At 43.1% G+C, this 24,242-nt stretch overlaps 1 protein-coding gene across 8 annotated transcripts in view; it reads right to left on the bottom strand.

The window, feature by feature from the left end:
- Positions 1 to 24,242, bottom strand: part of znf516 (zinc finger protein 516) — a 258,381-nt gene that overhangs the window by 197,687 nt on the left and 36,452 nt on the right. For 3 of the 8 annotated variants that reach the window (XM_068032499.1, XM_068032497.1, XM_068032498.1), the window contains one exon: positions 12,085 to 13,149. The exons of the other annotated variants lie outside the window; for them this stretch is intronic. The gene's annotated coding sequence lies outside the window, so the exon portion shown is untranslated. The remainder of the gene's footprint in view (positions 1 to 12,084; positions 13,150 to 24,242) is intronic. 8 annotated transcript variants of the gene reach the window in all.

Genomic DNA, 24,242 nt, shown 5'->3' with positions numbered 1-24,242 from the left:
AAGATGATTCCCAAATGGATACACATAACCAGCGTGCTCGGGTAAATGTTAACAGGTAACTTACTGACACTTAGCAGCACCACCAAGAGGCGAAGACCATTGCAGTTATATGGAAAAGGCCATAAAACATGGAACAGAATTGACATTTTTCATTTCATGTGCAGCTTGCGGGATGGCCGACATCTTTTTAAGTTTAGCTTTTAATGCTCTCTCAGCATTCAAGTCATAAATTCCGACTGGAATCTGTTCGACTGCCAACAAAACATCAAAACATTCAAACGTGATTTTAATCTAGTCCTATAAATGTCTTTCTCCCTCGTATTCTCAAACCTTGAGAATTAAAGGAATAGCACATTCCAGAAGAGTGCTGCAAATGGGACAAGGGATTCCAAAGCCAAAAACATGCCTTCCTCCTGAAAAACGGGATCATCGGCTAAAAGCCCATTTTCAATAGAGCCAAGGCCTGATTGATGGCATGAAATGCATTCACTACTTTCAGAGGTAGACTAGCCTTGATGACAAAACCTTAGGGATTTGCTATTCTCAAAAAAATCAATAAACTATTATGAACAAACTACATTATTTCCTCTACCTCTTGCCCATATCGAGAAATGCACACAAGGAACAACCACCAATCAGCCTTAGTGAAATAATCCCTGAAGATGATCTCTGAATACATGTTACATACTTTAACAAATATTTATCAGCCGTCTCTCAAGTGTTTTGGTGCTCTTCTACTGAAGCATAACCCAACAAGATATTCATAATTTATCACAGAGATTGCTTAAACCTGTATTTGCTTATATTAGTAGCAAAGGCTTATCTTTTCAAGTGAATCTTGCCAAAATTAAACATAAATCAGCACTACTATGGTTATTGCTAATTTAGTACGTCACAGGAACTGAAGGAGAAAATAAAGGCACTGAGACCTGACTTTGTATGTGGAACCAGGAAAAAGAGCAGATGGGAGCAGTTCCTCATGATTATTGATTATTGAATTCAACCTGACTTACAATATTTGGCAACCAAAGCCAATTTGAAACAGATCAAAAACTAAAATGAGTCAAATATGAGCTACGACTGTACAAGAAAGGTCTTACCTTAATCCTCAGCCGCACTCAGCCCCTAAACATATTTTAAAGTTTAAACGTGGAATGTGTAATCCATCTACGATCCACCATGTAGAGTGCAGATCTGTAGCTCAGAATTGGTGCCCTCTGTTGTGATTACAGTGTCTTTCAAAAAGGTTGATCTCAATCAAAAATAATTACGAGTAAATGGGAATTTCACTCGTTCGGCAAATGGTGTCAGAAGTCTTGGCTTTTGATTCACATGACAAAAACCAAACAAATGCAAAGAGATATACATGCATAAACAATTTAAAAAGTATTCCAAAAATGAATCAACTCAGGTTATTAAAAGCTGCATTCTTTTCTGCAGACTTTCTATCGGCTCATTTTAAAATGGCAGGAAAGGCTGACATTAAAATCATAGCAGACAATGATCACGATTTACCGCTCATGATTTCCATTCACTGGGCCATCTTTCAAAGGCTTGAAACTGTACTACAACCAACACACCGAAGCCAGCAACGTATACATGCTTGAAGCTACACTCTTTGACTCTCTAGTTCAAAGGGAGTAACACTTAAGAATTGCACAAGGAAAACCCCCTAACAAAATGGCACTGCAACATAAAATGGGACTGCAGTGCGTAATCTAAATCCCGTGTCTCTGAGATACAGTTCGAGACATCATTTCAAGGACAAGTGATTCAACAAAGCCATCTTTGAAAATCAGGGCAGGACTTTGCCCTTTGGGTCGTGACCCTGACCCCCCCCGAGGGCAAATGGGGGTCACAAACCAGCACTGTGTGGAAAACAGTCAGCTGGCAGTGATTTGCCCCGAATTGGCCAATCAATGGCTAGAGGGCAGGCTCGCTGTCCAATTAAGGCGGGCAGGTGGGCTCTTGAAGCTGGAGGGCCAATAGGAGGACCTCCAGCTTGGAGGATGAGGCCTACAGTTCAGGTAAGAGAGACAGAAGGTGGCTGCATTTCGAGGTGCCCTCTGTGCACATGTCAAAACTTTTACATTAACAGTAGCAGCCGGGTCACCATTGTGGAGGGGGAACATCTCCACTGGGTGACCTGTGGCTGCTACTGAGTTGGCCTAGTCCCTGATCCCTTGTGGGGACCCCCAGACCAACTGGAAAATTCCAGTCAGCCTCTGACAATAAGCCTTAATAGACCATTAAGTATGCTCAATTGGCTACCTGAAGCTTGCGGACAGGTAGCCCTGCTGCTCCCTCATCCCGTCTGCAGGAAAGTGGTCCAACGGCGGGATGGTGCCAGCAAACCAGCAGGTAGTTCAAATTATCGCACCTGCCCACTTCTGTACTCACCCCCATATGGGGCCAAAAATCCTGCCCTAGATGTTCAATTTTCAATTGGAACTGAAATAACAATACATCCACTAGTTTGGATCAGGAATAAGCATCCTGTACAGATTTATTGTTAACTGATTTTGCGACAATTCTTCTGATTGACATTATTTAGCTCTGGGCTATGCTGCACGGAATATAAAGAAATGTAGTCACTGTTAAAATGTAGGAACCTTGACAGACAATTTGCGCACAGCAAAGCTCCACAAACACCAATGGAATAATGATCAGATGATCAGTTTTTGTGATGTTGATTGAGGCATAAAGATTGGCCAGGACACTGGGCAAACTCCCTTACTCTTCTTCAGAATAGTGCCATGGGATCTTTTATGTCTACCCAAGAGGGCAAACAGGGCCTCGATTTAACGTCTCATCCAAAAGTTGGCAACTCCGACAGTGCAACACTTCCTCAGGACTGCACTTGGGAGTGTCATCTTGGAGTACTGGAGTGGGGCTTAAACCCACAACCTTCTCACTCAGGCAAGAGTGCTACCCACTGAGCCATGGCTGGAAAACAAGGGAAAAATCGTTACAATATAGATCTGTTCTGTCATGGTGCCTTCATGTAAATAGCCTGATAGACCTGCTCCATTGGGGTTTGAAGTTGCAGCATTTCAACCTGATATAAAGATCTTCTATGTAATTTTACACGTAATGTCAAGCAAAGCAATCCTTTATTGTACCAGGTCTAGTTTCCTCAAATAATTCCTTTCTTCAGTAACCCAGCAGTAAATTAGACTAATTTTCTATAATTTTATTAGCAATAGTCAACCAATGTTTGAAAGCTTTGCATTTATAATATCATACAGCACAGACGGAGGCCATTCGGCCCATCGCACCTGTGCCAGCTCTTTGAAAGAGCTACCTAATTAATCCCACTTCCCTCTTGCTCTTTCTCCATTGCCCTGCAAATCTTTCCTTTACAAGTATATAGCCAATTCCCTTTTGAAAGTTACTATTAAATCTGTTTCTGCCACCCTTTCAGGCATTGAGGTCGCTGTGTCACAAAAAATAAATTCTCCTGATATTTGTGAATATTCAGCTAGAAACTGGCAAATAAATGAACAAACAAACTCTACTATAAATATCAACTGGGAAGCCACAATCCACATACACAAGTTTATATTCTTAAGCTGGCAAGAGGCTGTTTAAGGAAAACAACAGTCTCCTCAGGGTCAGAAAATTAAATGGTTCCAGTTCACACTGAAATGCTGTGATGTTCAAGCATGCCCAGATATCACAGCGATACAGCTGTCAGCAACAGTCTTCTTACTTCTAAATAAAATTCTAAAATTTTCTGAAGCACAACTTTAAATTTTAAAATGTCCCTTTTTCCCCTCCGATATTCTCCGCCCCATTCTTCTTCCCCTTTTAAATTTGATTATTTAACTTTAATTTTGTTTCTTCTACAGCTGAAATTCCCCTTCTATTTCTTTTCAACTTTAAAAATAACAGGGTTGAAAATCTTCGGTCCTCCTGGCACACTCCAAACTGCAGTTCTTGTGACAGTGTGGCAGGAGAGGCACAAATTTCAGTCAACATATAAGTCAGGTCTTGAATTTATCACAGACTCACTGACTGTCTCAAAACAATCCATTGACTCTAAAGGGACTGAAGGAGGATCGGCTCAACCAACTTTGGAACTACCTTCGGCTTGGTTCCACTCTTACCTATTTATGCATGGTCAGTGCATCACCATCATTAGTCTCTCTTATTACTCTGCGCCATCCCCTTAGGACTCCCAATATTTGGCCTTTTCCTCTCCCGCAGCTTCATGCTGACCCTTGGCAACTTCAACAGCCAATACAGGTCAGCTTCTGCACTATGCCAATGACACCCAACTCTATCTCTCCACCACTGCTTTTTATCTAGTCATTTCCCCTGTACTATTTGTCCAACACCCAGTCTCGGTTAAGCTCAAACACTGGTGAGACTGAAGCCACTGTCTTCGGGCCCCAACGCAAACTTCGTTCACTCGCCAATGATTCCACCCCGCTCTTCAGGCGCTCCTTAGGCTGAGTCAGACTGTTCAAAACATTGGCAATCTGTGTTACCACAGATGAGTTTCCAATCCCATGTTCTCTCCATTACAAAGATTTTCTACTTCCATCTCAGTAACATCACCCATATTTACATCTATCTCTTCCTATTTGCCACTGAAACCCTGCCCCGTGCCTTTGTCACGTCCAGACTCAATAATTCCAATGCTCACCTGGCCAGCCCCCATCCTCCACCTTCTCTAAGCTTTATATAATCTAACAGTTTGCTGCCTCTATCCTATCCGGCACCAAATCCCTATCGTCCATTACCTCTGTCTTCATTGACCGACACTGGCTCCTTCCTACCAATGCCTCCAATTTAAAATTCTCATACTCTTGTTTGAATCCCTTCATGGTCTCACCGCTCCCTACAGAGTTCCAGAACTAAAAATCCTGCCAAACCCTACATTTCTCTCACTCTGGCATCTTGCTTATCTCTCCCTTTCCCCAACCCCACCCCCACATTTTAGAAGCCATATTTTCAATAGTCCAGGCCCCACACTCTGGGATTCCCTCCTGAAAGCTCTCCACCTCCCACTCCCCCTTTAATACCCTCCTTACAGTCCATCACTTGTCCGAAACCAAGTTTTTGGTCATCCTCCTACTTCTTTCCTTCTTTTGCTAGGCTTCCATTTTTCCTTGCACCTCCGTGAAGGAGCTTGGGACGTTTTTGTTTCATTAAAGACGGCAATATGACTGCCAGCTGTTATACTTACTTCCACAACTTCCAAAAAAGTACTTTTTCGGAGGGTTGACGCTGGTGTAAAAGCCTTTTTTTCCCCTATCAATGGAAGCCCAAAGTCTTAAACCTGACCCCAAGCCTGGCTTTGATATGTAAAAATACACCAACAAAGGAAGGGGCCCTGCCAAACAAATAAAACCAGACTCAAAAGTGCCTCAACAATGGAAGCAAGTTTTATCATCAATATGATTTTGAAGACCCAAGCAATTATTATCAGAATGGTAAAGTTTCCTTTGTGTCGGCTTTTGTTTTACTCATTTTCCCAAGTTATGCAATGGACATTTTTCTTCTTTTGTTATTTCAAACTTGAGAAAAATTTAGACACAGAACGTGAGTTTGGTGCAAAGTGGCATAGAATACTCTCCGTAACTATTCGGTTATTACCCTCAGCTTGTGGCAACTGTGCCAAAAGAAGTACTGACTTTGTGACAGGGAGAAGGCCCAGCAAATCAAAATATAATCTTAAACTATCTATGAGATTACAGTGTTCCTAGAATGTGGACAGGTTTTTTCTGCAGCCTATTCACTGATATTTTCATGTTTCCTTCACTTTTCCTATACATCAACGAGAATTCATATTATCTACCTTCCTGCATCTGTACAGAGCTCATTTTCCATAAAAAGAAAGGTATCCCTGGTTACATAAGAACATGGCTCCCCTTAAGACTTCATTTCAGGCTTATATTGAATTTTACAGGAATAGGTCTTTGGACTTGTCAAATTTCTGCAGCTCAACCTCACTACCGAGCTTCTCACCTTGTCTTCAACGAGGATGACTTTCTTCCACTCCAGGGTTGAGGATCCTGAGGTGCCTGAATAGTCCAATTCTGGATCCGCACACTCTGCCACAGGTGGGGCAGGTGGTGTTTGGTGAGGGGAGGGAATGGGATGCTCGAAATTCCGAACGCTCCTTCCGCTGTTTGCACTTGGTCACTCCCCGGGTATGTCGACGTTGTTCGAACTGGCTGGCACCTCCGCGGATGCTTCTTCTCCATTTTTGGTGGTCCGGGTAAGAGATTCCCACAAATCAGTGGAGATTCCACATTTTATCAGGGAGGCTTTAAGGACATCCTTGTAGCGTTTCCTCTGCCCTCCTGGTAACCTCTTGCCGTGAAGCAGCTTGGAATAGAAGGATTGTTTTGGGAGTCTTGTCTCAGGCATGCGGACGATGTGGCCTGCCAAACGTAACTGACTAGCCATGACCAGTGTCTCGATATTGGGGGTGTTGGCCTGAGAGAGGACACTGATATTGAAGTGCCTGTCCTGCCACTGAATTTGCAGGATCTTGTGGAGGCACCGCTGGTGATATCCTTCCAGGGCTTTGAAATGTCTGCAGTAAATGTCCATGTTTCTGATGCACACAGGAGGGCAGGTAACACTGCGGCTCTGTAGACCAGGAGCTTGGCGCCAGGTTTGAAGTCTTTGTCATCACTCTTTTCCTCAGACGACCGAAGGCTGTTATACTGTTCAGTCAAATGGTGGTCCCTGATTAAAGTACTCCTCAGGTTCATAACTCTTCAGAGGGCTTCCCAACTATCCCCTTTTACTGGGAGGTAGCTCGTGTGGAGCATTAACACTGGCACAGATCGGCTGGGCTGAAAGTGCTGTAGATGGATGCCCAATATTAACCAATTCAAAACCCACCCACTTGCACAGAGTTAAAATTGGGCCTTATATAATTCTATGTAATACTTGTATGGAAGCAATTTTCCACATGTCTATCATTGAAGCGCTTTTAGGATATATTTATGTTTAAGGTGCTATGGAACTGCAAATTGATGTTGTGACTTCCACATTTTTAATCTTGTTTTCCTTGGATATTTGAACGTTTTGCTAAAACGGACATTCACAAAATCTTATGGTATTATTCAAAGAGAACTGGTTCCGAAGAAGGGTCACTGACCCGAAACGTTAACTCTGCTTCTCTTTCCACAGATGCTGCCAGACCTGCTGAGTGGTTCCAGTATTTCTTGTTTTTATTTCAGATTTCCAGCATCCGCAGTATTTTGCTTTTAATTTATTGGAGTATCTTTGATCCCTGGGGCACTTCAAATACATTAGGTGCTGTCTCCTGGAACTGGCTGCAGGTAAACACATAATATGAACATCCACACGCAGCATCCATAGCACATGATCAGGCCCTGAAATACATCAGTAACTGAAAATTCTCAACGGTGCCAAGACAAGCCATGGAGTTGTAGCAATAGTTTGTAGTCAATGGCAAAAGTATACTTGGTGACCATTTTCTAATTAATCAATCATCCCAGCCTACTTTGAAGGTTAATGCCTATCCCAAATCACCTCCCACAGAACAGTCATAGCCGGCACCTTGAGCAAGGTCTTCAGCATAAAATTTCCTGTTTGTGTCTACATCTACAGTTTGGATACAGCCATGCCGCCATTCGCAGAATATAAATTATAGTCACAGGGACTGCTGAACCAAAATGTACAACAACCATAATGTGCATTTATATAGCATTTTTAATGCAATAAAACTTCCCAAGGCTCTTCATCGGAGCGACAGCAGACAAAAGTTTGATACCGAGTTACATAAAGAGATATTCGGACAGGTGACCAAAAACATGGACAGATGAAGCAGGTAATAAGCAGCGATTTAAAAGGAAGTGAGAGACAGCTAGAGAGACAAAGAGGTTTAGAGAGGGAATTCCAGAGCTTAGGGCCCAGGCAGCTAATGGCACGGCTGCCAATGGTGGAGCGATTAAAATCAGGGAGCGCAAGAAGCCAAAATTAGACAAGATGGCAAAGGGTTCTGGGGTTGGAGGAGATACAGAGATAGAGAGGGGCAAGGCCATGGGGGGGATTTGGAAACAAAAATGAGAATTTGAAAATGGAGGTGTTTCCGGACCAGCAGGAAATGTAGGTCAGGGAGCACAAGGAGGTGATGGGAGCACAGGACTTGGTGCAAGTTAGGATATGGGTAGCAGAGTTTTGGATGACCTCAAGTTAACGGAGATCAAGTCAAGTATTCAAGATGTGGCTGTCACTGACAAGGCCACATTTCATGCCCATCCCGAATCTCCTCAGAAAGTGGATGAGAATTTTAAATTTGAAACGTCTGTGGACTGGAAGCAAATGAGAAGTCTAATTATAACAAGAGCTTGCTCATTAGTTCTCCCTTCATATTGTTTTCAATGCAGCTATAACAAAGATGAAGCATTCTTGTCAAAGATACTCAGTCCTTTAATTCTGTCTTAGTCCTTAAATGGAGTGGGGCCTGTATATCATAGCCTTCTGATTCAATGGTGAGAGTGCTAATACTCGGCCAAGCTGTCAGCCTTGGGTCGACGCCAATGCTCTCACCCCTTAGCTAAAGGGTCATGGGTTCAAGATCCACTCCAGTGACTCGAGCACGTAATCTAGGCTGATGCTCCGCTGTAGTTCTGAGGGAGTGCTGTACTGTCTGAGGTGCTGCCTTTTTGGATGAGATGTTAAACCGTGGCCCCATCAGCCCTCTCAGGTGGATGTAAAAGATCTCATCAGATTATTTTGAAGAAGACCAGGGGAGTTCTCCCTGCTGTCCCGGCCAGTATTTATCCCTCAGCCAACTTCACTAAGAAACAGATTATCTGGTCATGATCACATTGCTGCTAGTGGGATCTTGCTGTGCACCAATTGGCTGCCACATTTCCTACATTACAACAGTGGCTACGTTTCAGAAAGTACTTCAATGGCTAGGAAGTGCTTTGGGAAGCCACGAGGAAGTGAAATTTACTATAGAAAAGTAAGTCTTTCTGGCCTGACAATCTTTCGAGTTCTCTAAGGAAGCTGCTCCTCTAGATTCCTTTTATACCGATGCACATTAGAAGTGTTGCAGAGCATGGGAGTGGGGCAATAGAGAGGGGAACAGGAGACAAACAGAAAGTGCTCCTAAACAACTGCTTGAATTGCTCAAAATGTTTGGTTTGCTTCACATGGTTTGTAATCAAGGTCAATGACAATGGCAAATGATCAGCACCATTGTCACGATATGTATAGCTGTCAGGCATCAGTGGGGCTGGTGTAAAGTAAGGGGGAATCTGTACCTGAGATTATGCTCCCCAGCCCCAACAGCTCAATCGGCATATGCACTCTGTGGCAAGATACTGCCTCATACAGACCAAGCAGGCTCCAAGTTTGCTCCCTGCAACAGATTGAGTGAGGAGATGATCTGACTATGACGATAATGAAATCTCTGATAAAGAAAGAAGTTTCATTTCTATAGTGCCTTTCATGACCTCAGGACATCCCACAGCGTTTTACAGCCCATGAAGTACATTTTCAAGTGTAGTCACTGTTGTAACATAGGAATAGATAGCCTGACAGTATTGATAACCCAGACTCATGCATGGAAATGGACTGAGTAGTTTGTGGCATTTGTGGAACTGTACCTCAACATAAGCCACGATCTTCAGGAGAAATGAGGGAAATCAGAACAGCTATCAGACAAAACTACAAAGGCGGTTTCTTTCACCCAGTCTGTCTTGTCTAAAGCATTAAACTAAAGAGACTGCCACATAAGAGCGTAATCGAGTAAGGGATGTGCAGCATGTTAGTTTGATTGGACTCTTGACAGCTAACTTGAGAACAGAACAAGTGTGATTTCTGTGTATTTGTTCTGTGTGACTGACTTCATTAGTCTCACCTCAGAGGCTAGATAAATTGCTGCATTTTGCCCGACTTCAATATATATATATATATATGTAAATACACTGTTTAAAGTTCCCTCCCTTGTGCATCTGTAGTCATTGTTTCCTCAAAGGCTAACGAAAAATTGATTACATTTTTAGTCAAAAATATTGATCAATTTAGAATAAGTTGGGTTTTTAAAATTTAAATCAAAGTGAAGAGTTTTTTGTGCCCATTTATGCATGAATGTTATAATTCTGGAGGATTAGGATCAATTGGCCTCCAGGTTTTGGTAAATGCTGATCCTTTTAATGAATTTCATCCCCGACAATATCACAGCCCATAACTTACTCGTAAGATATTCTTTGTTCTCAAGCTGGCTAAATTATCCACTCATTCAATTTTGTCCTTCCTAGTCTTTTCTTCGTCTTTCTTCTCCTGAAGACCAAAACTAGCCGTACATGGTGAGTGGGAACAGGCGACTCAATCAAGGAGACTTTCACATCCAATCCCAACCTTGCTCTTTCTTGAGCATCTACAAAAACATGTTAGGGGGGTGGGGATGATTATAACCCTACCCGCCCAGTGGAAACCCGAGCAGCTCGACAGTTAATATCAGTGCCAGGAACACACCCTCTCGAATTTTAACCAACTCTACTTGTGCAGGAGGCAAGGAACACCCAGCAGGAGGGGTCCTTCTTTACACAGGCATGTTGTGCCCTGATGACATCAGCTGGACCCGACAGCAATTTTATTTTAACTGGTGGCCTAAATTGGGGAAGAGGAGCCGGGGTGTGGGGGAGTGGCGGGCCAGAAGAGGCCCAAACAGATCACTGTCTGTAATTTCCTTGTGAGGCCCAAGAGTGCTCCTCCGGACCCCTAGCTTAGGCCTCTCTTGTCGAGGACTCTCCCCTCCTTGCCATTCCCACCACCTACATGGTATTGGCAGGGAGCCTCTGGGACGTGCGATTTTTCCACCGCTTCCCATGGACTTCCAGTGGGGCTGGGGAGATGGGGGCAGGTGCTAGAGAGTCCACCAGCCAAATTTAATTGAGAATCTTGGGACTTAAAATAGTTTGGGCCTCGCTCCTGGAGCAGAGAGTGAGCTTCTAGGTCACCTTTGCTCTCACCCGCCCAAAACCCGCCCGGGAGTTAAAATTAGAGCCGTGGATCCCACAGAGCTGCTAGGTTGCTATTGGAGGGGGAACCATGGTGGATCTTTCCACTCCCAGCAGAGGAGCTGCTGTAGTGCCCTTCATGCTACCCAGCTGGAATCCTAAACCTCTCCACCCATTCCGACTCCCATTATACTGTGGCTACATGAGCAGGTCAGAGGCTGGAAATTCTACAGCGAGTAACCCACCTCCTGACTCTCCAAAGCCTGTCCACCATCTACAAGGCACGAGTCAGTAGTGAAGAATACTCTTCACTTGCCTGGATGGGTGCAGCTCCAACAATGCTCTAGAAGCTCAAAATCATCCAGGACAAAACAGCCCGCTTGATTGGCACCCCATCCACCATCTTCAACATTCACTCCTTTCACCACTGACGCACAGTGGCAGCAGTGTGTATCATCTACAAGATGTACTGCAGCCACTCACCAAGGCACCTTCAACGGCACTTTCCAAACTTGCGACCTCTACCACCTAAAAGGACAAGGGCAGCATAGGAACACCACAATCTGCAAGTTTCCCTCCAAGTCACACAACACCCTGACTTGGAACTGTATCGCCATTCCTTCACTGTCACTGGGTCAAAACCCCTGGAACTCCCTTCACAACAGCACTGTAGGTGTACCTACACCCCAAGGACTGCAGCAGTTCAAGAAGGCAGCTCACCACCACCTTCTCAAGGGCAATTAGGGTTGGCAATAAATGCTGGCCTAGCCAGCAATGCCCACATCCCATGAATGAATAATTTTTAAAATTACTTTCTTGAACAAGCACCAGCCTGCAAGACTACCAGGAAAGAAAGAAAGAAAAAGAAATGAAGAGAAGTGAAGAAAAGAAAGAACTTGCATTTCTATAGTGTTTTCACATCCTCAGGACATCCCAAATTGCTTTACAGCCAATTAAGTGTGGTCACTGTTCAGACATTTTTCATAACATCACAATGCCCATTATTCTATACTTAATGATAGTAAACGATTTAAAATCAACCAGTCTTTGAAATGCATATAATTGTCCCAAATGGCTTTAATTAAAATGCCCACCCAACTTCCACTAGGATTTAGCTTACCTTCCAGTTCTGTCCCTCAATCAAGAAATTACCAACTTCCCAGCCATCAACCAGGGTTCTTTATAAAGTTGCTCTTTACTGCGTTTCCTGCCTTTGTCTCAGAATGAAATTGTTGCTTAAAGCACTTAATGCACATCAGCCAACTCCCAGCTGATGACCAAGGAGTTGTTCTGAGGAGCACTTGTTGAGCTGGGGTTGAGTCAGCAGGGAGGGCTAACCTGCAGGATGTATTGCTGCAGTTTAGGTTTCAAATCTAGCCACCGTAACCTCCAGCCTCCTATCCCAAAGAGGCCACAGAGGGACTTGAAAACAAGGAGGAGAATTTTTAAATCAAGACATCGCTGGACCGGGAGCCAGTTTAGCTCAGTGAGCACAGGGGCTGATGGAGGAACAGGACTTGTTGCAAGTTAGGATATGGGGCAGCAGGGTTTTGGATGAGCTGAGGTTTGCGGAGGATGCAAGGTGGGAGGCCAGCCAGTAGAGCACTGAAATAGTCAGGTCTGGTTCAGTGGAAAGTATCAAAAGCGAGGGCTGTAACTTTGCATCTGGCATCATTAATGAATTAACAGAGGCTGAAACAGCCTGCAGAGTTGGCTGAAACTTCTGAACATTTGGCTTTCAGAGAACCTTCAGGCCAGTGCTATTGCCTGGATTGTACAGTTGCAATGGTATTGGATGTGAAGAGACATTTTGCACTGCACTTCTCCTGAGAAAAGCAAGATTCTGCATTTAGGTACTTAAGGACAGCCACTACTCAATGGTCCAAGCTACTTTCCAGTACTGGTAGAATGTCACTGCAGTGAAAGACGTTGTCCAGGAGAGTTAAGAGTGATATATGTTGGGCATTAGTAGAAAACTATTATTTTCTGTATTCCTCTCTGGCTTTCACATGCCGACATGGCCATGACAGGCCGCATGGCGTCCTTCTATGCTGTATCATTCTATGATTCGATGTAGTTCTTGGTTATTCTAGTAAACTCCCTGTGCAATGTTGGATGATCACTACTGGCACACATTTGATACGTATTTAAGGCAGCTATGCAGAAAAAATCGATTGCAGTCACTCTGAAATATACAGAAATAACAACATTTAAATGGGGCAGACTGAAGCACAATTTTTGTCATGTTTGTATGACATTTTAATCTGTCCAATTAAATAATTTAGAAATGGAATTTGCAAACAGATCATTACTGTAATTATATTTTCTGATCCCATTTTCCCATCAGTAAGGTTAAAATGTTAACTGGTTGCATCTGTTGTCTTCATTCGCTGGTTGGAGCAGATGGATGCCTCATTCACCAATAATTACCATCATTTCCAAAACTCTGGAACACTTCTCACTCATGCGGGGAGTTAAGTTTTTTCTCCCCCTGCATTGTTATATTCTTAAATATAGCTACAAGCACATCATAATTGGCTATTTGTTAACATTTTCCAAATTGTTTCTTCACCCTGCTCTTTTCTTTGTGCTTTTGTACATAGTTTGTTGGAGTTATGAATAAAATAACTATTTTCCCAACTGATTCTTTATTGTTTGGAAACCAACATAAAAGCAGAGTGGAATAACTCCATAAGCAAAATGTCAGTTCCGATATTTATTGTGCGTATATAGAGTTTCACAACTGTACAGCTTTGCCACGCTTGCTAAGTAGGATTAAAATGGAACAACTGGGTGACAGGCAATTTTCATTCCAAACACTAGGCTGGCACTGCAGTGCAGTACTGAGGGTGTGCTGCACTGTCAGAGATGTTGTCATTTGGTTAAACCATTTGCCCTCTCAGGTGGACTTAAAAGATCCCACAGCACTACTTCAAAGAAGAGCAGGGGAGTTATCCCCTGACCAATACTTATCCCTCAACCAACATTGCTAAGAACCAGATTATGTGGTGATTATTAGAATGCAGTTTGTGGGAGATTGCTGTCCACAAATTGGCTGCTGCGCTTCCTACGTTACAACAGTAATTACACGTCAAAAGGACTTCATTGCCTGTCAAGCACTTTGGGGCATCCAGAGGTTGTGAAAGGTGCAGCATAAATGTAAGTCTTTCTTACTATGCAAGTAAGAGGGAACTGTGCTAAAAGGTTAAGGGAATACAATACCGAGTGTAGATGGCACACATTTAAGTGTAAATTCTGAGTTTGCAAGATGTTATACATTCAATTCCTGAGGTTACGTGGCAGGTTATAACAAAACACCATTCTAATAGAGCAATCAAGTACATAAGAGCATAAGAAATAGGAGGAGGAGCAGGACATGTGGGCCCTCAAGCCTGCTCCGCCGTTTTCCTGCCTGTTCCCCATAACTCTTGACTCCTCTATAGTTCAAAAATCAGTCTAACTCAGCTTTGAATATATTCAATGACTCAGCCTCCACTACATTCTGGGATAGAGAACTCCAAAGTTTCACAACCTCTCAGAGAAGAAATTCCTCATCTCCATCTTAAATGAGTGACCCCTTATTTTGAAACTGTGCCTCCTAGTTCTAGAATCCCCCACGAGGGGAAACATCCTCTCAGCATCTACCCTGTCATGCCCCCTCAGAATCTTGTATGTTTTAACAAGGCGCCTTTCATTTTTCTAAACTCCAAGTACAATTTGGAGTTCTGTTGAAGGGAGGTTGGTGGGGGGGGGGGGGGTGGGGGGGTGCAGTGGGACTAGGGGAGAGACAGTGGGATAGTAGTAATTTCACCAGACTAGTAATACAGAGGTCCAGGCTAATACCCTGGGGATATAGGTTCAAATCCCACCAGGGCAGTTGGTGAAATTTAAATTCAATTAATTAATAAATACAATTAGTTAAGAAAAATCTGGAATTGAAAGCTAGTCTCAGTAATGGTGCCATGAAACTATCATCGAGTGTTGTAAAAACCCATCTGGTTCACTTTAGGGAAGGAAATTTGCCATCTTTAGCTGGTCTGACCTACATGTGACTCCAGACCCACAGCAATGTGGTTGACTCCTAACTGCCCTCTGAAAAGGCCTAGCAGGCCACTCAGTTCAAGGGCAATTAGGGATGGGCAACAAATGCTGGTCTGCCAGCGACACCCACATCCCATGAAAGAATAAATAAAAAAGGGAAATGGAATAAAACTAAGTTTTTTGAAAAATGTTGTGAGATAGTTTTCCTTTTTGGCAAATTGCTAATGTGGATATAAATCACTTTAAAGTGCCATATGAAATACTAAATCTTGCAGCTGCATTGTTCGAATTTCCAAACTAATTACCATATATCAGAAGGCACTGTAGCTTCGAGAACAACAACAACTTACATTTATATAGCTGGCTGGAATTTGCTGTCCCGCCGCTTGGAAGTGCAGAAAATGGCGGTCGCGCAGCGCCGCCACGATTCTGTGGCGGGTGGCCACTTAGCATATTCACAGTAGCCGCTCCCTAATCAGGAGGCCGGGGCAGCATTGGCGACGCCGTTCATGACATCACCTGATGCAGGGGCAGGTGCTGGCGCCATTTTTAAAAGGCTGCCAGCCCTGCAGACACTTCAACAAAGTGCAGAGTTGACCCCTTCCCGCCCCACCCCACCCCCTTGCCTATACAAATAGTGCAGATGCGACCCCTTCCCCACCTCGGTGGCATCAGCTTTTCCTGGACGGGAAAGTGAAGGCACTGAAGATCAGGAACTGAAGGTAAGATCGCTGTGGGTTACTTTTAAATTAATGCAAAGATCTAATTAGCATATGAAAAGCGGGGTCACATCACAGAGCGGCAGAGGGGCCAGCACAGAGCTTCCCCCGCTGCCAGGAAGATCAGGCCTAGCCAGCCCAGCGGGCGGACTGCGGTTGGCCGCTGCCACTCTGATTCTCCACCTCCCCCCATCCCGCCATGGACTCTGACGTCGGGCTGGGAACAAAATCCAGCCCAGTATCTTTAATGCCTTGGGGTATTTTACTGCGAGAATATAAGATACTTTTATACAGAGATGTTTGGAAGCAGAAGCTTAATATCTGCTACTTGAAGTCATGGGCACAAGCTGGAGCCTCTTAAAATGGACGTTACAAGATTTTGAGCCATTAGAATCATTTTAATCTTGTTGGTTGTCACAGAGATTACTTAGTAAATACTGCGAATCTTCTGACATTGGGGTAAATGAAAAAGCTCTTGCAATGTTTTCATCAAATCACAGATAATGGATTGAATGTCACTCAGTGTCGCTACATCGATAGGTTTCTATCTAGGAAGCCTGGACCCCAGGGTTAAATCTGAACCCTCCCTTACAGCTCAAAGTGACATTCCACGCATTGGCTTTATGAAGGACACCGGCTCTGTATCTTCTTCCCATGGTTTGAGTGAGACACTCTGCAACAAAAATGTCCTCATTTCAAGAAAAACAACAAATGCACAATTGAAATACGACATAATCGAACACATTCTGTTGTTGTCAGTGGATGAATCAGAATTCCATTTCATCACTCGACCCCTCCCCCGCTCCCTCAACCAACACTGGAATAGCTGTAACATTGACAGATTAATAAGCTTAAGAGATCTGCAATAACTACATTCTGACAATGTTACTTTGATGAACTTGAGGCTGCGTTTTTATCACTGAAGAAAGCAAAATCTGATCCAACATCTCGGTGGTTTTAATGGAAATGTTGTAAAGGGTTTGCAATTCCCTCAATGCCTGATGATTCACAGGAATCTACTGATCATTTTCCATAATAAACAACGGCATTGAAATATCCAAAGCAAAAAAATATATAGGATGAGTGCTGAGTTTATACTTACAACTCAAAGTAGCAAATAACTATCTGAGTTCCTTTTTATTTCCTGTTGTTTCAATTCAAGGACTCCACAATTTAGCATTGTTACTGGTTCGGCTGACATTCCACAATAGCTGATAGGAAATTCCCATTTTTTTTGTCGTCCAATAACTTTTGACAGAGAACTGGAGTAGTTACTGCCGAGATGGAACAGAGTACAGTTGGTCTGTGCACTGTAAAGGAAACTACACTGGCTCCCAGTCCTGCAACGCCTCAATTTTCAAAGCCCTCCATTGCCTCGTCTCTCCCTAATCCATAACCTCCTCTGAGATCTCTACCCGCGTCCAATTCTGGCCTCTGGTAAATCCCCAATTTCCATCACTCCACCATTTGCGGCCGTGCCTTCAGCTGTCTGCGCCCTAAGCTCTGGAATTCCCTCCCTAAATCTCGCTGCCTCTCACTCCTGCTTTAAGATGCTCCTTAAAACCTGCCTCATGATCCTTACATCTCTTTGTGTGGCTCAGTGTCAAACATTTTTTGCTGACACTCCTGCAAAGTACCCTGGGATGTTTTACTACGTTCAAGATGTGATATAAATGCAAGTTGTTTTTGTTCAAATCACTGCTTTGAATAAAGGTGGAATAAAGACAATGCTGTTGATCTTTGCTTCAGCTCATTGATTCAAAAGAAAAAAATAGACACAATAGGTGCCTGTGCATGCCAAGTGCTCGCAATGGACCTCATTCCCCATCGTGCTACTGTAAAGAACTGGGCCATTCAGCCACATCTGCACTAACAATCAGGCTCATGCTTGGCTTGGCTGAACCAGACTGTTCACAACCGTGGTGTCGTACTTGACTCTGAGATCAGCTGCCGACCACATATCCACCCATCCCAAGACCACCTGTTTCCACCTCCATAACATCAGCGATTCTGCCCCTGCTTCAGCTCATTTGCTGCTGACACACTCATCCATGTCTTTATTACCTCTATACTTGACTATTCCAACGCAATCCTGGCCAGTCTCCCAAATTCAACCCTCCGTAAACCTGATGTCATCCAAATCTCAGCTGCCTGTGCCCTGACACTCACCAAGTCCCATTCACCCATCACCCTTGTGCCCGCTGACCTACACTGGCTCCCAGTCAAGCAGTGCCTCGCTTTTAAAATTCTCATCCTTGCTTTCAAATCCCTTCGTGACCTCACCCCTCCCTATCTCTGTAATCTCTTCCAGTCCGACAAACCTCTGAGATATCTGCACTCTTCCAATTCTGGCCTCTTGCGCGGACTTGATTTTCATCACTCTACTGTTGGCGGCCAGGCCTTCAGCTGCCGAGGCTCTAAGTCTGGAATTCCCTCCTGAAACCTCACTGGCTCTCTAACTCTCCTTCCTCCTTTACGACACTCCTTAAAACTTATCACTTTGACCAAGATTTTGGTCATCTGCCCTGATATCTCCTTATATGGCTCGGTGTCACATTTTGTTTTACAACACTCCTGTGAAGTGACTTGGGATGTTTTATTACGTTAAAGATGCTTGATAAATACAAACTTCTTGTTGTACATTTTCCCACACCACTAAGACCTCAAAAGAAAAAACAAATTAAGAAGGCTCCACGTATCAGTACCTGCAAAGTAAAGAACTTGCCTGTTATAAAGGTATATTCATTTCACCAGCATGCCAAAAAAGGGACTGGTGTTATTTTTATCGAAGTATGTGCGTCAATTGTAGAATTTCCCAATAATCAACTGCAGACTATTTCCAGGTAAATGTATATTAATTAATCACCTGATAGAGGTCTTTAGGATCATGAAAGGGTTTGACCAAGTAGACACAGAGGGGATGGTTCCACTTGTGGAGATGACCAGAACTAGAGGCCTTAAATATAAGATAGTCACGAATAAATCCAATAGGGAATTCAGGAGAAACTTCATTACACAGAGAGAGGTTAGAATACGGCACACGCTAACACATGGAGTAGCTGAGATGAACAGCATGGATGCATTCCAGGGAAAGTTAGATAAGCAGGTGAGGGAGGAAGGAAGAGAAGGATATATTGATGGGGTTCAGTGAAGAAAGGTGGGAGGAGGTTTCTGTGGAGAAAAAACGCCAGCAGGGACAAGTTGAGCTGAATGGCCTGATTCTGTGCTGTAAAATCTATGGAATTTTACATCACAATGGTTAATCCTCCAGTGTGAAGGTCATCATGCATCAATGGCAATGTGCTCATGGACAGTCAGCAGTCCCCACTTGAATAAAAATGGACTCAATACTGAGAAAAGCCTCCATATCAAGTTAAATCGCTTTATATATTATTAGAGGACATAAAAATAATCAATACCATGGAGTGTTATGAGGTAGTAATATTATCCTGAGGTTCCTCTGTCAGTTATAAGCCACTCAAGCTTTGCTCTTGCAGTTTATGGCATCTAAACCTCCATGATTAGATTATTGCTTTCTAATCATTCCCAGGTATCCATTAGCCTCCCTTTGTTTTTCTAGAGCTGAAAGTCGTCCATAGTTTTAAGTGTAGGGCAATGATTACATTTCTCTTGCTGGAATATTGATAAAGCAGACAAAAACAAAATGCTTGGTGTACCCGTTATTTCAAAAGCAAAAATCTGTACAGCAAGAATGTAAAATGTAAAATGCAAATGTCAGATCTGAGCAAAACTCCAGTACTGAAACCACATTCTCTTCAGAAGAATTTATAGCTGAAAGCATCTGTGACCAAACATGTTATTTGCATATTTTAAATGACAATGACCGAGTATTGACTGTTTGCACGCTATAACAAAATAACATAATGTTGCCAGCCCCCAGCTGGAGGAGGATCATATAACAATATTGATTTTAGTTTTTTTTGTTATAAAAAATACTTTTCACAGTTTATACTTTTCTCATATTGTAACAACAACCCTGCAACTGTATAACGGCCAAGTTATCAATGTTTCTGAATGTAGGTACTATTCAGCCAAAAATATAGACTGATCATAATGCAGAAGCATTAGGCTCAGATCCAATTAAAATTGTCACCCAATCTACAAATACATTTCTACTTTCTTCAGATGGAAACTTGTTTTAATTGAGTCTGTGAAATCCAATCACCTTCGGTCATAATCGACCTGGGTTAATAAACAGTCTTCAAAGTCTGTAATACACTTCAAACAATCCATGCTCTGATTGTGATTAGTAGGCCTTGTACAAGATGACATAGGCATTTTGAAAAACAACAACACTACTGTGTAAATCCAAGGGCCAACAATTCTGGCCATTCCACTCATTCCTACTGGGATCCTCCAGCAATGATTCCAGGCAACTTTCACGCTCAATCCTGGCAATGGCTGGAGGGGGCACTGGGTGTTGAGGTTGGCAGATGTGTATGCAATTTTAAACTAAGTGTTGGGACCAGGACAAACGCTGCTGCTCTTCAAAATAATGCGCCAGGATCTTTTACATCCACCTGACAGGGCAGTCAGACTTCGGTTTAATGTCTCGTCCAAACGACGGCACCCCCAACATTCCAGCACTCCCTCAGCACTGCACTGGGAGTGTCAGTCTAGATTTTGTGCTTTAGCCTCTGGAGTGTGGTTCTGAAACCATGATCTTCTGACCCAGAGGCAAGAGTGCTACTCACAGCTGACACACTGAATCACAAAGACAGTAGCACAAAGGCAGCAGGTACTGTGGGTGATGAAAAGTCCCGGCAACTTACACTGGCAGCCTTCCACAAGCAGCCAAAGGGAAAGGGACCTACTCCTCAGCCGAGCGTGGACAAGACCTTCTTAACAGTTCATTGCTCTGCTCTGTCTACCAAGTGATTGAGGTCAAATTTCCAACTTTCTTCTGTCCCTAAAGATTAAGCTACCGTGAAGCAGCTTAATTAAAAACCATACAAATGAATGGGGGGGCGGGGGGGGGGGGGGAGGAAAAATTAAGAGATGGGTCAAATTCTCTCTTAAGCAGAGTAGCCTGTCCTGTTCGATGACAGTCTAATCTGTTCTGGCCTCATTGTGTAAAACAAGGTTAACGTCAACAAGATCAGCACTTGTCACATAAAGTCAATTAGCTAATAGCTGTCGCTATCCCATTTTCAGTTCGAAACCACGACAAAGTGTTAGACTTGTCAGCTGCCTAGGCCTGAAGCTCTGGTATTCCCTCTCCAAACCTCTCCACCTCTCTCCCATCCTCTCCCGCCTTAAAACCTACCTCTTCCTGTACTAATACCTCCTTACGTGGCTCAGTGTTGAATTGTACCTGATTATGATCCTGTGACGTCCCATAGGATGTTTTACTACATTAAAGGCACTATATAAATGCGAATTGTTCTTGCCTATTAAACAAATTAAAAGACAGATCCTAGATTTAGCATTGGATCTTTAGATGTTTGCTTCCATTGTAATGTTAACTGGTTTAGCATTACCATTAATGGGAGAAGACTCTGCAGCCTCTAATGGAAGCTAAACCCTACCCGACAAACTACCATCAGGATTTAAACCAAGGTTATCCAACCTTTTTGCGCGGGGGGCCAGATTACAATTTTTTTCTTACATGGGGGGTCGATGAGACAATTTCGGAAAGATAAAGGCATTAAAAATTTATCTTACTATTAATCAAATCAACAACAAATATGTATTTTTGTGAAGAAGCTTTAAATGAGAAGATTAATTTATTGATTTACTTTCTCATCACTATGTTGAACACTGATTTAGTGAGATACCTGGCATTTTTGCTTGCATAAGTAGCCAATGTTTGCCCACATACTTCTTGTAATGATGCAGAGTATTCCAGATAGATGTCCATCTGTCAACAGTGATCTTGATCACTCTCTCTCCCTCTTTGTTTCTCTGTCTCTCCAACTCTCTCTTTCTCTGAATCTCTCTCCCTGTGTTCCCCTCTCTCTGTGTTGTTCTCCCCCTCAGTGTCATCCATGCTCTGTGTCCCCCCTCTTTCTCTCTCCCCCTCCTCTTTCTCTCTCTGTGTTTCCTCTCTCTCTGTACCCCCCTCTCTCTGTCCCCCCTCTCTCTATCTTCTCCTTCTCTCTCTCTTTCTGCCTCCCACCCCCTCCCCCTCTCTTCTTCAAAATCATGCCAGGGGTCTTTTGTATCCAACTGAGAGGGCAGACAGAAACACGACAAAGCAGCCCACTTGACCAGCACCCCATCCACCACCTTAAACATTCACACCCTCCACCACCAAAACACAATGGCTGCAGTGTGCACCATCAATAAGATGCACTGCAGCAATTCACCAAGGCTCCTTCGACAGCACCTTCCAAGCCTGCAATCTCTACGAACTACAAGAACGAAGGCAGCAGATGCATGGGAACACCACCAGCTGTAAGTTGCCCTCCAAGTCACATACCATCCTGACTTGGAACTATATCTCCGTTCCTTCACTGTCGCTGGGTCAAAATCCTGGAACTGCTTCCCCAACAGCACTGTGGGTGTACCTACAACACACAGACTGCAGTGGTTCAAGAAGGCTGCTCACCACCTTCTCAAGGGCAATTAGGAATGGACAATAAAATCTGACCTTGCCAACAATGCCCACATCACATGAACGAATAAAAAAGGTCGTCAGTTTAATATCGCATCGAAAAGACAGCACCTCCAACACTCTTTGTGTGCTGCACTGAGAATGTCAGCCTGGTTTATAAGCTGAAGTCTTGGGAGTAAGACTTGAACCCACAATGTTCTAACTCAGAGGGCAAGAGCATGTTACCCACTGAGCTACAGCTGACAAGGATGCAACAAGCGTAGAAAAGGGGCAAAACTAAACAGGAAATTGGGTAACCATAATTTTTAGTATGAATTAAACAACCAGATGATGCAAGAATCTGAATTATAATTGATTCTTTTGTTTCCTGTTTCAAAATATCACAGGTTGATTGTACACATAAAAGTAAGTGTTACATCATCATGAACTTACAAGTCCAAGCTTCAAAATCAGGAAATGAACTGAATATGTAAATTCGCTGCAGTATTTAATTTCCTACAATGTTCCCCAGTCTGGATTGATGTCCCCAATAGGAAATATAACAAAGCCCTATTGAAACTTATCCACTGGAAAACTGAGGTAATTAGCATTTCTAATTACTGTCATTAAATTAAAAATAAATTACAATTTGTCCACATAGAATTACACAGAATTTACAGCACATAAACAGGCCATTCAGCCCAACTGGTCTATGCCAGTGTTTATGTTCCACACAAGCCTCCTCCCGCTCTATTTCATTTAACCTTATCAGTGAATCCTTCAATTCCTTTCTCCCTCATGCACCTAGCATCTAGCTTTCCCTTAAATGCATCTATACTATTCACCTCAACTACTCCCCATGGTAGCAAGTTCCACATTCTGGGCAAAGAAGTTTCTACTGAACTCCCTACTGGATTTATCAGTGACTATCTTATATATATGGCCTTTAGTTTTGGTCTCCCCTACAAGTGGGAACATCTTCTCTACATCTACCTTATCAAACCCTTTCAGAGTCATAAAGACCTCTATTAGGTCACCACTCAGCCTTCTGTTTTCCAAAGAAACCAGCCCCAGCCTCTTCAATCTTTTCTGATAGTTATAACCTCTCATTCTGGTATCATCCCTGTAAATCTTTTTTGGACCTTCTCTAGTGCCTCCATTGCCTTTTTATAATATGAAGACAAGAACTGCACAGAGTATTCTATGTCTGGTCTAACCAACTTTCACAAGTTTAGCATATTTAGCATATTTTCAATTCTATCCCTCCAGAAATGAACCCCAGTCCTTTGTGTGCTTTTTTATGGCCTTATTAACTTTCATTCTTACTTTTATTGACTTGTATATCTGTATCTCTACCCCATTTAGATTCTTATTTTCCAACGAGTATTTGGCCTCAGATACTAAAAGGACAGTTTTCAGGATAAGACTGCAGGTAAAACAATCATCAATAACTGAAATAGGTAATTCTACATTAACTTAGATCTATGTCACAATCTGAAATATTTCTCAAATATGGATAATTCAACGGCTATTTGTAACCTGAGCACAGCTGGACGTTTCCAGTGACATACCTGGGTATAGACTCCTACTGTCCAGTGTATTATACCAGGGAGGGTCTCCACCGTATTATTGGCATAATTATTCACAGCTCTGAGTGCAGATCTGAACTGGTGTGGAAATGCAGCTTCATGTCGGGCCCAGAAATTCCTTGTATGTGACATTAGTGAAAGGCAGACCAAGAACATAAGAAATATGAGCAGGAGTGGGCCATTCAATAAGATCATTGCTGATCTTCTACACCATCTCCATTTTCCTGCTCTCTTCCCATATCTCTTGATTCCTTTCGTGATCTTGGCCTCAACTCCACTTTCCCGCCTGTTCCCTATAATCTTTAACCTGTAGTTCAAAACTATATATCTCAGCCTTGAATATATTCAATGCGGTGTGTCACCTTATGGATGC

The sequence above is a fragment of the Heterodontus francisci genome, chromosome 5, assembly GCF_036365525.1.
Source record: "Heterodontus francisci isolate sHetFra1 chromosome 5, sHetFra1.hap1, whole genome shotgun sequence".
Lineage (NCBI taxonomy): Eukaryota > Metazoa > Chordata > Chondrichthyes > Heterodontiformes > Heterodontidae > Heterodontus > Heterodontus francisci.
Note: the sequence above shows the minus strand (reverse complement) of the source record. Positions and strands in the feature narration are given on the sequence as shown.